The sequence below is a fragment of the Triticum aestivum genome, chromosome 7B (assembly GCF_018294505.1).
Source record: "Triticum aestivum cultivar Chinese Spring chromosome 7B, IWGSC CS RefSeq v2.1, whole genome shotgun sequence".
In the NCBI taxonomy this organism is placed as follows: Eukaryota; Viridiplantae; Streptophyta; class Magnoliopsida; order Poales; family Poaceae; genus Triticum; species Triticum aestivum.
This window is the reverse complement of record NC_057813.1, coordinates 171,806,129-171,818,650: the sequence shown is the minus strand read 5'-3', so window position 1 is coordinate 171,818,650 and position 12,522 is coordinate 171,806,129.

The following is a 12,522-nucleotide window of genomic DNA, read 5'->3' as shown; positions in this document are numbered from 1 at the left end:
TGCGTACAATCTATATTACCAAGCATTCATGGAAAGCCTCTATTTGCATTGATCGCCAATAGTCAGGTTGTATCTACGACATTTGGCACTCAAGTACTCAGGGCCAAACACTGCCTTGCAGAACCTATACATTGATGTGAGGCATGTGGACTCACTCATGCGTACATACTCATCCACAAGATCACCGGGAATTCCGTATGCAAGCATACGAATAGCCTGAGTGCATTTCTGGTAAGAAGAGAAGCCAGCCTTTTCAAGGGCATCCTCCTTTCACTCAAAGTAATCATCATATGCTACCACTCTGTTGTAGGGTGGAGACCCTAAGTAGAGATCTTTCACGAATTGGAGGGGGGGGGGGTCCACGAAGAACGCTAAGAACAAGAGGGGAAATCACAAAAGTAACACTCAAGAACAAGTCCAATCACACATCCACTAGACCAACAAACACATGAGATTCACAAGGCACAAGAACAATCAAAGGGAAAATAAGGTACATGATAAAAGTTCATCCCAAATCCTATGAAGGAGATGAGGTCTTGATGATCTAGATAGATCCTTCCCACAAGGAGGTCTTGAATCCCTAAGGATCTTCTTCAATGGAGGTCTTGAACTCCAACGGAGTGTTCTCTCACTCTCAAGAGGAATCCCACAAGGGGAGGTACATGAGCTAAATTCTAATGTCTAGATCTATTCTTAGCTAAGCTTAAATGGAGGAGATGGAGGAGTATATATAGTCCTAGGGGTTGAAGGGGTGAGCAGGGGTGAAACGGTTATTACAAGGACAAAGCTCGCAGCTACACATAGGCCCCCCCGTGTGCACGGGGTAAGTGGAGCCTGTCCGCATGGGGTCTCCAGCGACCTGGCGCATTAGTCCGTGCACACGGGGCCTGTGAGGCCCATGGAGACGGGGTCTCGCGGCACGGTACACGCCTGCGTGCAAAGGGTCTTCAGGACCGTGCAACCTGGGAGGCCCGTGGGCACGGGGTCACCTGGGAGCTTCTGCCTTCTTCTTTGACGGTTCCTTCTCCGCTTCTAGGATTCCCACTTGGATGGCGTAGTTGTTCTCTTGTGCTTGGACTCCTCATCGACGAATGTGTAGCTACGCTCACACCTATGTATGCACACGAGAGAGGGGTCAAGTAGTATACCATCATTGAAGGGTACAAGTGGTCATGTGTAAAGGAGATGATTCACCTTTGTATGCATGAAGTAGATGTCGCACGTGTCCCTTGCCAAACAGACTCTTGACATGGTGATGTCCATAGGATGCTCTGCATAACACTCCCTCTCGAATACGGTTGAACACATGTCTCATCATCCGGAAGCGACGCCGGAAAAGATGGGGTTTGAAGAGCGGGGGCGTGCATTGAAAGTAATCGGCGAAAAGTAGGCAATGGCCAGTCTCTCTGTTGCGATTCAACTTCGGAGCATGACCCTGGATTGATCCCCTGAACCTCGGTCGCTGCCTAACAATGTGGTCATTGATGACCAATGCCGCAACCACAAACTCCTCATCGTCCGATGAACAAATGCGGTTGTTGAAAAAAAATACCCGTCGCCACTATCCATGTTACCCCGCGAGCAAAGTGTCGAACACCTTGCGATCATGGTGGAGATGCGCCCAGTGGAGATCACCCTAGCCTCCCCGTATAGGCAGCAGGCCCATCGAAGCGGAGACAAGGACAACATGTTGGGAATCGTTGCATGGAAACAAAAAAAATCTACGCACATGCAATGATCTATCCATGGAGATGCATAGCAACGAGGGGGGGGGGAGTGTGTCTACGTACCCTTGTAGACCGTAAGAGGAAGCGTTTCATAACGTGGTTGATGTAGTCGAACTTCTTCGTGCTTCAACCGATCAAGTACCGAACGCACGACACCTCCGCGTTCTACACATGTTCAACTCGGTGACGTCCCTTGCCTTCTCGATCCAGCAAGATGTCGAGGTAATAGATGAGTTCCATCAGCACGACGGCGTGGTGACGGTGATGGTGAAGTGATTTCTGCAGGGCTTCGCCTAAGCAGTACAAAAATATGACCAGGGGTGTAAACGGTGGAGGAGGGCGCCGCACACGGTTAGGCAATTGTCTGGGGTGTGCTAGGAGTCCCCCCTCCTCATGTACATAGGTGGTAGGGAGATGGGAGAGGCCAAGGGGCGCCCCATGCAGGTCTGAATCCTACTTGGGCTCCTTCCCTTGGCCGCACCCCCCTACCATATTTGTTGGAGGGGGGAGGAAAGACGTACGGGGGGAGAGGGAAGGAAGGGGGAATCCTATTCCACTCTTTCCTTTCCCCTCCCCTATTTCCTTCTCCTCCAAGGCCGGCCCATATGGGGGGCGCACCATCCCCTTGTGGCTGGTGTGTTTCCCCTCTTGGCCCATAAGGCCTATATCTTTTGCCGGGGGTGCCCGGAACCCCTTCCGGTGACCCGATAAGTACCCGGTACCCCCCGAAACACTTCCGGTGTCCGAATACCATCGTCCTATATATCAATATTTACCTCTTGACCATTTCGAGGCTCCTCGTCATGTCCGTGATCTCATCCCGGACTCCAAACAACATTCAGTCACCAAATCACATAACTCATATAATACTATATCGTCATCGAACGTTAAGCGTGCGGACCCTACGGGTTCGAGAACTGTGTAGACATGACTGAGACACCTCTTCGGTCAATAACCAATAGCGGAACATAGATGCCCGTATTGGCTCCTACATATTCTATGAAGATCTTTATCAATCGAATAGTTATGACAACATACGTAATTCCCTTTGTCCATCGGTATGTTACTTGCCCGAGATTCGATCGTCGGTATCTTCATACCTAGTTCAATCTCGTTACCAGCAAGTCTCTTTACTCGTTCAGTAATACATCACCTCATGACTAACTCCTTAGTCGTTTGCTTGCAAGCTTATGACGTGTATTACCGAGAGGGCCCAGAGATACCTCTCCGATACTCAAAGTGACAAATCCTAATCTTGATCTATGCCAACTCAACAAACACCTTCGGAGATACCTGTAGAGCATCTTTATAATCACCCAATTACGTTGTGACGTTTGATAGCATATAAGGCATTCCTCCAGTATCCGAGAGTTGCATAATGTCATAGTCGAAGGAATATGTATTTGACATGAAGAAAGCAATAGCAATAAAACTGAACGATCATTATGCTAAGCTAACGGATGGGTATTGTCCATCACATCATTCTCCTAATGACGTGATCTCGTTATCGAATGACAACTCATGTCCATGGTTAGGAAACCTTAACCATCTTTTATCAACGAGCTAGTCTAGTAGAGGCTCACTAGGGACACATTGTTTGTTTATGTATTCACACATGTATTAAGGTTTCCGATCAATAAAATTCTAGCATGAATAATAAACCTTTACCATGAATAAGGAAATATAAAATAACAACTTTATTATTTTCTCTAGGGCATATTTCCTCCAGTCTCCCACTTGCACTAGAGTCAATATTCTGGATTACACAGAACAATACATCAGGTCTGGTACACAGCATAGCATACATGATAGATCCTATGGCTGAGGCATAGGGAATGACTTTCATTTTCTCTCTATCTTCTGCAGTGGTCGGGCTTTGAGTCTGACTCAACTTCACACCTTGTAATACAGGCAAGAACCCTTTCTTCGACTGATCCATTTTGAACTTCTTCAAAACTTTGTCAAGGTATGTTCTTTGTGAAAGTCCTATTAAGCGTTTTGATCTATCTCTATCGATCTTGATGCCCAATATATAAGCAGCTTCACCGAGGTCTTTCATTGAAAAACTCTTATTCAAGTATCCTTTTATGCTATCTAGAAATTCTATATCATTTCCAATCAACAATATGTCATCTACATAATAATATCAGAAATGCTACAGAGCTCCCACTCACTTTCTTGTAAATACAGGCTTCACCGAAAGTCTGTATAAAACCATATGCTTTGATCACCTCATCAAAGCATATATTCCAACTTCGAGATGCTTGCAGCAATCCATAGATGGATCCCTGGAGCTTGCACACTTTGTTAGCACCTTTAGGATCGACAACACCTTCTGGTTGCATCATATACACCTCTTATTTAAGAAATCAATTGAGGAATGCAGTTTTAACGTCCATTTGCCAGATTTCATAATCATAAAATGTGGCAATTGCTAACATGATTCGAACAGACTTAAGCATCGCTACAGGTGAGAAGGTCTCATCGTAGTCAACCCCTTGAACTTGTCAAAAACCTTTTGCGATAAGTCGAGCTTTGTAGACAGTAACATTACCATCAGCATTAGTCTTCTTCTTGAAGATCCATTTATTCTCTATGGCTTGCCGATCATTAGGCAAGTCCACCAAAGTCCATACTTTGTTCTCATACATGGATCCTATCTCAGATTTCATGGCCCCAAGCCATTTGTCCGGATCTGGGCTCATCATAGCTTCTTCATAATTTTTAGGTTCACCATGGTCTAGTAACATGACTTCCAGAACAGGATTACCATACCACTCTGGTGCGGAACATGCTCTGTTCGACCTACGAGGTCCAGTAGTAACTTGATCTGAAGTTTCATGATCATCATCATTAACTTCCTCTCCAGTTGGTGTAGGCATCACGGTAACAGATTTCTCTGATGTGCTACGTTCCAAATTGAGAAAAGGTACAATTACCTCATCAAGTTCTACTTTCCTCCCACTCACTTCTTTCGAGAGAAACTCCTTCTCTAGAAAGGTTCCTGGTACGTCTCCAACGTATCTATAATTTTTGATTGTTCCATGCTATTATATTATCCATCTTGGATGTTTTATATGCATTTATATGCTATTTTATATTATTTTTAGGACTAACCTACTAACCTAGAGCACAGCGCCAGTTTCTTTTTTTTCCTTGTTTTTGAGTTTTACAGAAAAGGAATATCAAACGGAGTCCAAACGAGCTGAAAATTTACGGTGATTTTTTATGGACCTGAAAGCACAAGTGCTCCCTAGGTGGTTTTGGTAATTAATGTCAACATATCTCTTGTTGGACTAACACTCTTATCTAGTATGTTTCAGATAAGTTCAACAATGGAGTGGCATGGACTAAAGGATGTGGAACCCTTTCAAGATGCTAAGGACAAAGGATTGGCTCAAGCTTCAAGCTCAAGACTCTTCATTTTATATTTTAGTGATCCAAGATCACATTGAGTCTATAGGAAAAGCCAATACTATCAAGAAGGGATGAGGTGTTGCTTAATGAGTTTCTTGCTCCACAGTGCTTAGTGATATGCTCCAAAACCCTCAACTACTTTCCCACTTCCACATATGTCCTAAACCAAAAGTCTAACTCGGCCCCACTGATTCTTTCTATCCGGCGCCACCGAGTTTAGATGTCATAGCCACTGCCACAAACCCTAGGCAAATCGGTCTCACCGATAGGGATCTCGGTCTCACCGAGATTACGTTATGCCCTAACCCTAACCATATCGGTTCCACCGAGTTGCATATTGGTCCCACCGAAAACCCTAATGGTCACATTGTTTACTGAATCGGTCCGACCGAGTTTGTTGATTCGGTCCCACCAAGATTGGTAAATTGTGTATAACGGTTAGATTTTGTGTGGAGGCTATATATAACCCTCCACCTCCTCTTCATTCGTAGAGAGAGCCATCAGAACAAACCTACACTTCCAACTTACCATTTCTGAGAGAGAACTACCTACTCATGTGTTGAGGCCAAGATATTCAATTCCTACCATATGAATCTTGATCTCTAGCGTTCCCCAAGTTGCTTTCCACTCAAATCTTCTTTCCACCAGATCAAAATCCTATGAGAGAGAGTTGAGTGTTGGGGAGACTATCATTTGAAGCACAAGAGCAAGGAGTTCATCATCAACGCACCATTTGTTACTTCTTGGAGAGTGGTGTCTCCTAGATTGTCTAGGTCTCACTTGGGAGCCTCCGACAAGATTGTGGAGTTGAACCAAGGAGTTTGTAAGGGAAAGGAGATCGCCTACTTCGTGAAGATCTACCGCTAGTGAGGCAAGTCCTTCGTGGGCGACATCCATGGTGGGATAGACAAGGTTGCTTCTTCGTGGACCCTTCTTGGGTGGAGCCCTTCATGGACTCGCGCAACCGTTACCCTTCGTGGGTTGAAGTCTCCATCAACGTGTATGTACGATAGCACCACCTATCGGAACCACGACAAAAACATCCGTGTCTCCAATTGCGTTTGAATCCTCCAAAACCCTTCCCTTTACATTCTTGCAAGTTGCATGCTTTACTTTCCGCTGCTCATATACTCTTTGCATGCTTGCTTGTTATGTATTGTGAATGTTAACCTTGTGCCTAAACTCCACTTAAACCTAAAGAAGTTAAATGCAACTTTGGTACTTAGTGTCTAATCACCCCCCTCTAGACACCTCTTCTCAAGGTCCTACAAGTGGTATCAGAGCATTGGTCTCCATTGCTTTGGTTTAAACACCATTGGAGGAAGATGGATGAGTCTGCTATTGGGAGTCTTAGACATAGAGTGCCTATTCTTGATGGAGAGTACTTTCATGAGTGAAAAAATGATATGCTTGTAATTTTCAATCAGTATCATTTGAACAAGTACATTGCTAGCCCGTGTGCACCTCATGTTGATCCTATGCATCCTACCCTTGATGAATCAATTGACATGATTAGGAATCTTAGAACTGTTAATCTTATCACTAGAGGCTTGCCTAGAAACTTAATTAGAAACTTGCCTACTCTTGAGTGTGCCTACAATATATGGAAATTCCTTGAGGAACGCTTTCCAAATTATTCCTTGAAAAATCTAGATGAAATTCTCCATAAGTCTATTGCCTTGAGTAAGATGAATACTAGTGATCCTATGTTTGGTGATCGTCTATTTGAACTTACAAACCTTATGCGTGCCAAAGGAGATGTTGGAATTATTGGTGATATTATTTCCGAAGCTATAAAAATTCATAAGCAAGATCATTGTCAAACTCTAACAAATTACCCTCTCCAGGACTTGATCCACCACATGACGATGTTGAACATGGATACTATGATGAGGATGATGATAGTGACTTTGTTCTTGATGATGCAATGAGACATTTTGGTCTTATGGCAAATCTTCGGGGATATATGGCAGGAGGAAAGGAATGGGTTCTTGACAGTGGATGTACCGATCACATGACCGGAGATAAAGACATGTTTCGTGAGTTTGCTGAAAATGATAGTCCTCGAAAGTATGTCACTTTCGGTGACAACTCAAAGGGTAAGGTGGTTGGCCTCGGTAAGGTGGCCATCTCACATGATAGTTCCATTCAAAATGTTATGCTCGTTGAATCTCTTGGCTACAACTTACTTTCAGTATCTAGACTTGCTGATTTCGGTTTCAATGTCCTATTTACTGAAGTAGATTGCCAAGTGTTTCGAAGAGATAATCATAAAATGGTCTTTACCGGTATACGTAGAGGTGATCTTTACATTGTTGATTTCTCTAAAAAGGCTCAACCTAAAACTTGCTTCATTGCTAAATCCTCAAAAGGTTGGTTATGGCATAGACGACTAGGTCACGTTGGCATGAGAAACCTTGACAAGCTTATTAAAGGGAATCACATCCTTGGTGTTAACGATGTCATATTTGATAAGGATAGACTTTGCAGTGCTTGTCAAGCAGGTAAACAGGTTGGAGGAAGGCATCCCGTGAAGAACATCATGACCACAAGGAGGCCACTTGAGCTACTTCACATGGATCTCTTTGGTCCCAACGCTTACAAAAGTCTCGGTGGAAATTCTTTTGGTCTAGTTATAGTTGATGATTTTTCAAGATTTACGTGGGTGTTCTTTCTCGATGACAAATCGCAGGTCCAAAAGATCTTCAAAAACTTCGCCAGGAAGGCCCAAAATCAATTTGAAGTGAAGATCAAGAAGGTTCGCAGCGACAATAGAATGGAGTTCAAGAACGCAAATGTGGACACCTTTCTCGACGAAGAAGGGATTTCACACGAGTTCTCGACTATGTACACACCTCAACAAAATGGAGTTGTTGAGAGGAAGAACCGGACCCTCATCAAAATGGCAAGAACGATGCTTGATGAGTACAAGACGCCGAAGCACTTTTGGGCAGAAGTAGTTGAGACAGCTTGTCATGCAACAAATCGCTTATATCTTCACAAGCTACTCGGCAAGACGGCATACGAGCTTCTCACCGGTAACAAAACCCAAGTTGGATACTTTCGAGTATTCGGCTCAAAGTTCTACATTCTTGATAAGCATCGTCGCTCTAAATTTGCTCCTAAGTCTCATGAAGGTTTCCTACTAGGTTATGGCTCAAACTCTCACACTTACCGTGTCTACAACAATTTCACCCGAAAGGTTGAAGAGACGGTAGACGTGAAGTTTGATGAATCTAACGGCTCGCAAGTAGAGCAATTGCCAATTGATGTAGGAGAGAAAGATCCCTCGGAAGCAATCCAAGACTTGTCTATTGGCAAGGTCCGTCCAACGGAGGTGAAGGAGAGTACCTCGTCCGTCCAAGTGGAAGCTTCTACTTCATGACAAGGTGAACCAAGAGTTGATATGGAAGCATCCACAAGTGGGACACACCAAGATGAAGAAAACGAGGAAGTACATCAAGAACGTCAACAACCTCCTTCTCCACCACGACAAGAGAACGACAACGCCCATAATGAAGAAGGCCAAGAAGAAGAAGAACAAGATGAAGAAGATGTTCAACCAAGACCCAAGAAAAAGCTTTCACGAGTTCGAGCAAGAATTGCTAAAGACCATCTCGTCGAGCAAATCTACAATGATATTCAAACCGGGAGAATCACTCGCTCTAAAACTCGTTTAGCTAACTTTTGTGAAAACTATTCTTTCATCTCTAGCATTGAACCCATGAAGGTCGAAGAAGCATCGGAAGATCCGGATTGGATAAATGCTATGCATGAAGAGCTACACAACTTTGAGAGAAATCAAGTTTGGACATTGGTTGAGAAGCCCGACAACAACCACAACATCATCGGTACCAAATGGGTGTTTCGCAACAAGCAAGATGAAGATGGACAAGTAGTTCGCAACAAAGCACGTCTCATCGCCCAAGGCTACACACAAGTCGAAGGTATGGACTATGGTGAGACTTATGCTCCCGTTGCTAGACTTGAGTCCATTCGCATCTTACTTGCCTATGCTAATCACCATGATATCACCTTATACCAAATGGACATTAAAAGTGCTTTTCTAAATGGTGAAATAGAGGAGGAAGTTTATGTTAAACAACCTCCTGGCTTTATCAATCCTAAGAAACCCAATCATGTCTATAAACTTCGCAAAGCTCTTTATGGTCTTAAACAAGCTCCTAGAGCTTGGTGTAAATGCTTGACCAAGTTTCTTCTTGAAAAAGGATTTGAAATTGGGAAAATTGATTCTACACTTTTTACTAAAAGGGTTAATGGAGAATTATTTGTATGCCAAATTTATGTTGATGATATTATATTTGGATCAACTAACCCTCATTTTAGTGAGAAGTTTGGAAAGCTAATGTCGGAAAAGTTTGAGATGTCAATGATGAGTGAACTCAAATTCTTTCTTGGTTTGCAAATCAAGCAAACTAAGGAAGGTACTTTTGTCTCTCAAACGAAGTACACTAAGGACTTATTCAAGAAGTTCAATATGCAAGAGTGGAAAGGTATGTCTACACCCATGCCTACTAGTGGACATCTTGATTTGACCAAAGATGGTGAACCGGTTGATCAAAAGGTTTATCGCTCTATGATTGGTTCATTGTTATATCTATGTGCTTCATGTCCCGATATTATGCTAAGTGTGTGCATGTGTGCAAGATATCAAGCTGCTCCTAAAGAATGTCATCTTAAGGCCGTGAAAAGGATAGTGAGATATTATTCATACGCTAAATTTTGGCATTTGGTATCCTAAGAGGGCCTCTTTTGATCTTGTTGGCTGCTCTGACTCGGACTATGCCGGAGACAAGGTTGATAGGAAGTCCACTTCGGGTACTTGTCAATTTCTTGGTAGATCCCTTGTGTCTTGGTCTTCCAAGAAACAAAACTCGGTATCCTTATCTATCGCCGAAGCGGAGTACATTGCCACTGGTTCATGTTGTGCTCAATTACTTTGGATGACCCAAACTCTTAAAGATTATGGGATATATGTGAAACATGTTCCATTGCTTTGTGACAATGAAAGTGCTATCAAAATTGGTCATAATCCCGTGCAACATTCTCGAACTAAGAATATTGAGGTTCGTCATCATTTCATTCGAGATCATGTTGCTAAGGGTGACATTGATCTTAAGCATGTTCGCACCGAAAAGCAATTAGCAGATATTTTCACTAAACCTCTTGATGAGAAAGTGTTTTGCAGGTTGAGAGGAGAATTGAACATCATTGATGCTTCAAACTTGGAGTAGAAACTCCATCGGATACATGCAAGACATGAGCTTATGACTAATCCTTGATATTTCTCTTATGATGATAATCTTATGTCTAGGACATATTTGCATCTTGCATGTTATCTAACCCCTGTAGGTACTTGGTTGAATCAAATCCCATGAGATTGTAACCTACTCACATCTTGAGCAATCTCTACATCACCAAGTCTCTACACTATGGTGGTTGAAGACAAGGAAGCACGAAACCAGTCAACCATATCCTTTGACAAATTCTGTGTTAAGCTTCATGATTGTCATTTTGGATACACAAGTGCCCTTCCTTGCAAAAACTAACCCATGTAGGTAGATGAACTCAAATTTCAAGTGGTGCTCCCAACTCTTGATGAGCTACATCAATCTTGAGCAACCCACACAAGTTCAACTACATGATCAGCACCACCACCCAAGGTATGTTATTCCATCTTAGAGAAGCTTTACTCCGAGCCATGAGCTAAAGCAACTCGACAAGATGTGAATACATCAAGATGCTTAAATGAAAAAAGGTAACCCCATTTTGAGCCTAAACGATGAGTATGACCTATGATCAAGTGATCTCACTTGACTCCTAAGTCAATATACTCTAACATAGGTGACTTTGTCGCCGACCATCTCTAGATGAAGTTCTCTTGTGTTCTATTCTGTGCTTTTGAATTTGTCTCATGCATATTTGTTTCCCCTTTCAAAAAAAACTTCATCTAGATTTCTCTTTCTTTTCTTTTGTTTGCTCATTTCCTGCATCCAATTCATTGCATATCATTCAGTAAATTCCTTGCAAATCTTTGTGAGATCTTACTAGTCTAGTGAGCTGAGGTGACAAGTGTTTTCTCTGCGATGAACTCAGTCTCACCGGTTTGTTATTTTCGGACCAACCGAATCCTTTCGGTGCAACCGAAGCATACCACTCGGTGCCACCGATTTCACAACAGGAAAAACATTTTGCTACTTATTCATCTTTATCTATTGATCCAGCTCCACTCAATGAATCTTGTCCTCTACAAGCATCACATTTTTATCAGTGCTTTGTGTTGTGACTCAAGGATCAAACCCATTCACGACAAATTCCAGAAGGCCCTTCTTGGAAATTGATGTCAACGGGGAGAGAGAGATCACATCAAAGCTTATCACTCAGAGAGAAGCTTATCACTTTCAAAAGGGAGAGAGTATCACTTCCATAGGGGGAGAAAGAGATCTCTAGGGGGAGAGAATACTCAAGTAGAAAGTATTTCTTAAGGATCCCAGATGCTTGGTGTTCAAGAGGAGAGATGCCACATGTCTTCTTGAGGGGAAAGACATGTTCATATGTACTTATTTGCATTAGCTCTGTTCATTCGTATCTTTTAGCTCTGATTTTCTGTTCCCTATCTTTTCCCAGTATCCCATGCTAGATTCAGGGGGAGCAAGACATCTAAGGGAAAGAAATCATTTAAATTCATTGCATATCTTTACCTTTGGGGACATGTCTAATCCAATGTGGTACTTAGTACTCACTCTCTACATGTCATCCCAGTCTTGGTATTCTTGTGGTTTCTTCTGTTTGCTTTGGCTAGTAGATGTACCTGTGTTATCTAACCTTGTTTACGCAGGTTCATTCCATCCTAAGCCAACTCAAGACTACAAGGTAAGTATATGCATCACAATCATGTGTATGAGGAATTCTTGCTGATGTACATACTGTTTGCAAGAAGGACTCATGATCATGAAGGTATTTTCTTTAATATTCTTTGCTCTGATGCATATGGCCAAGATACATGTAACACATTACTTACTCTGTCATGGTTATGCTCTCAAATGCTTCTATATTCAATATTCACATGATTGCATACATGTAGGGGGAGCCTATGCTTGTTACATGTCTTTCCAAAGCTTTACTTGCTATTCTCTATATATTTATCTAAAGCTTTGATGTATGTTGTCATCAATTATCAAAAAGGGGGAGATTGAAAGCACAAGTGCCCCCTAGGTGGTTTTGGTAATTAATGTCAACATATCTCTTGTTGGACTAACACTTTTATCTAGTATGTTTCAGATAAGTTCAACAATGGAGTGGCATGGACTAAAGGATGTGGAACCCTTTCAAGATGCTAAGGACAAAGGATTGGCTC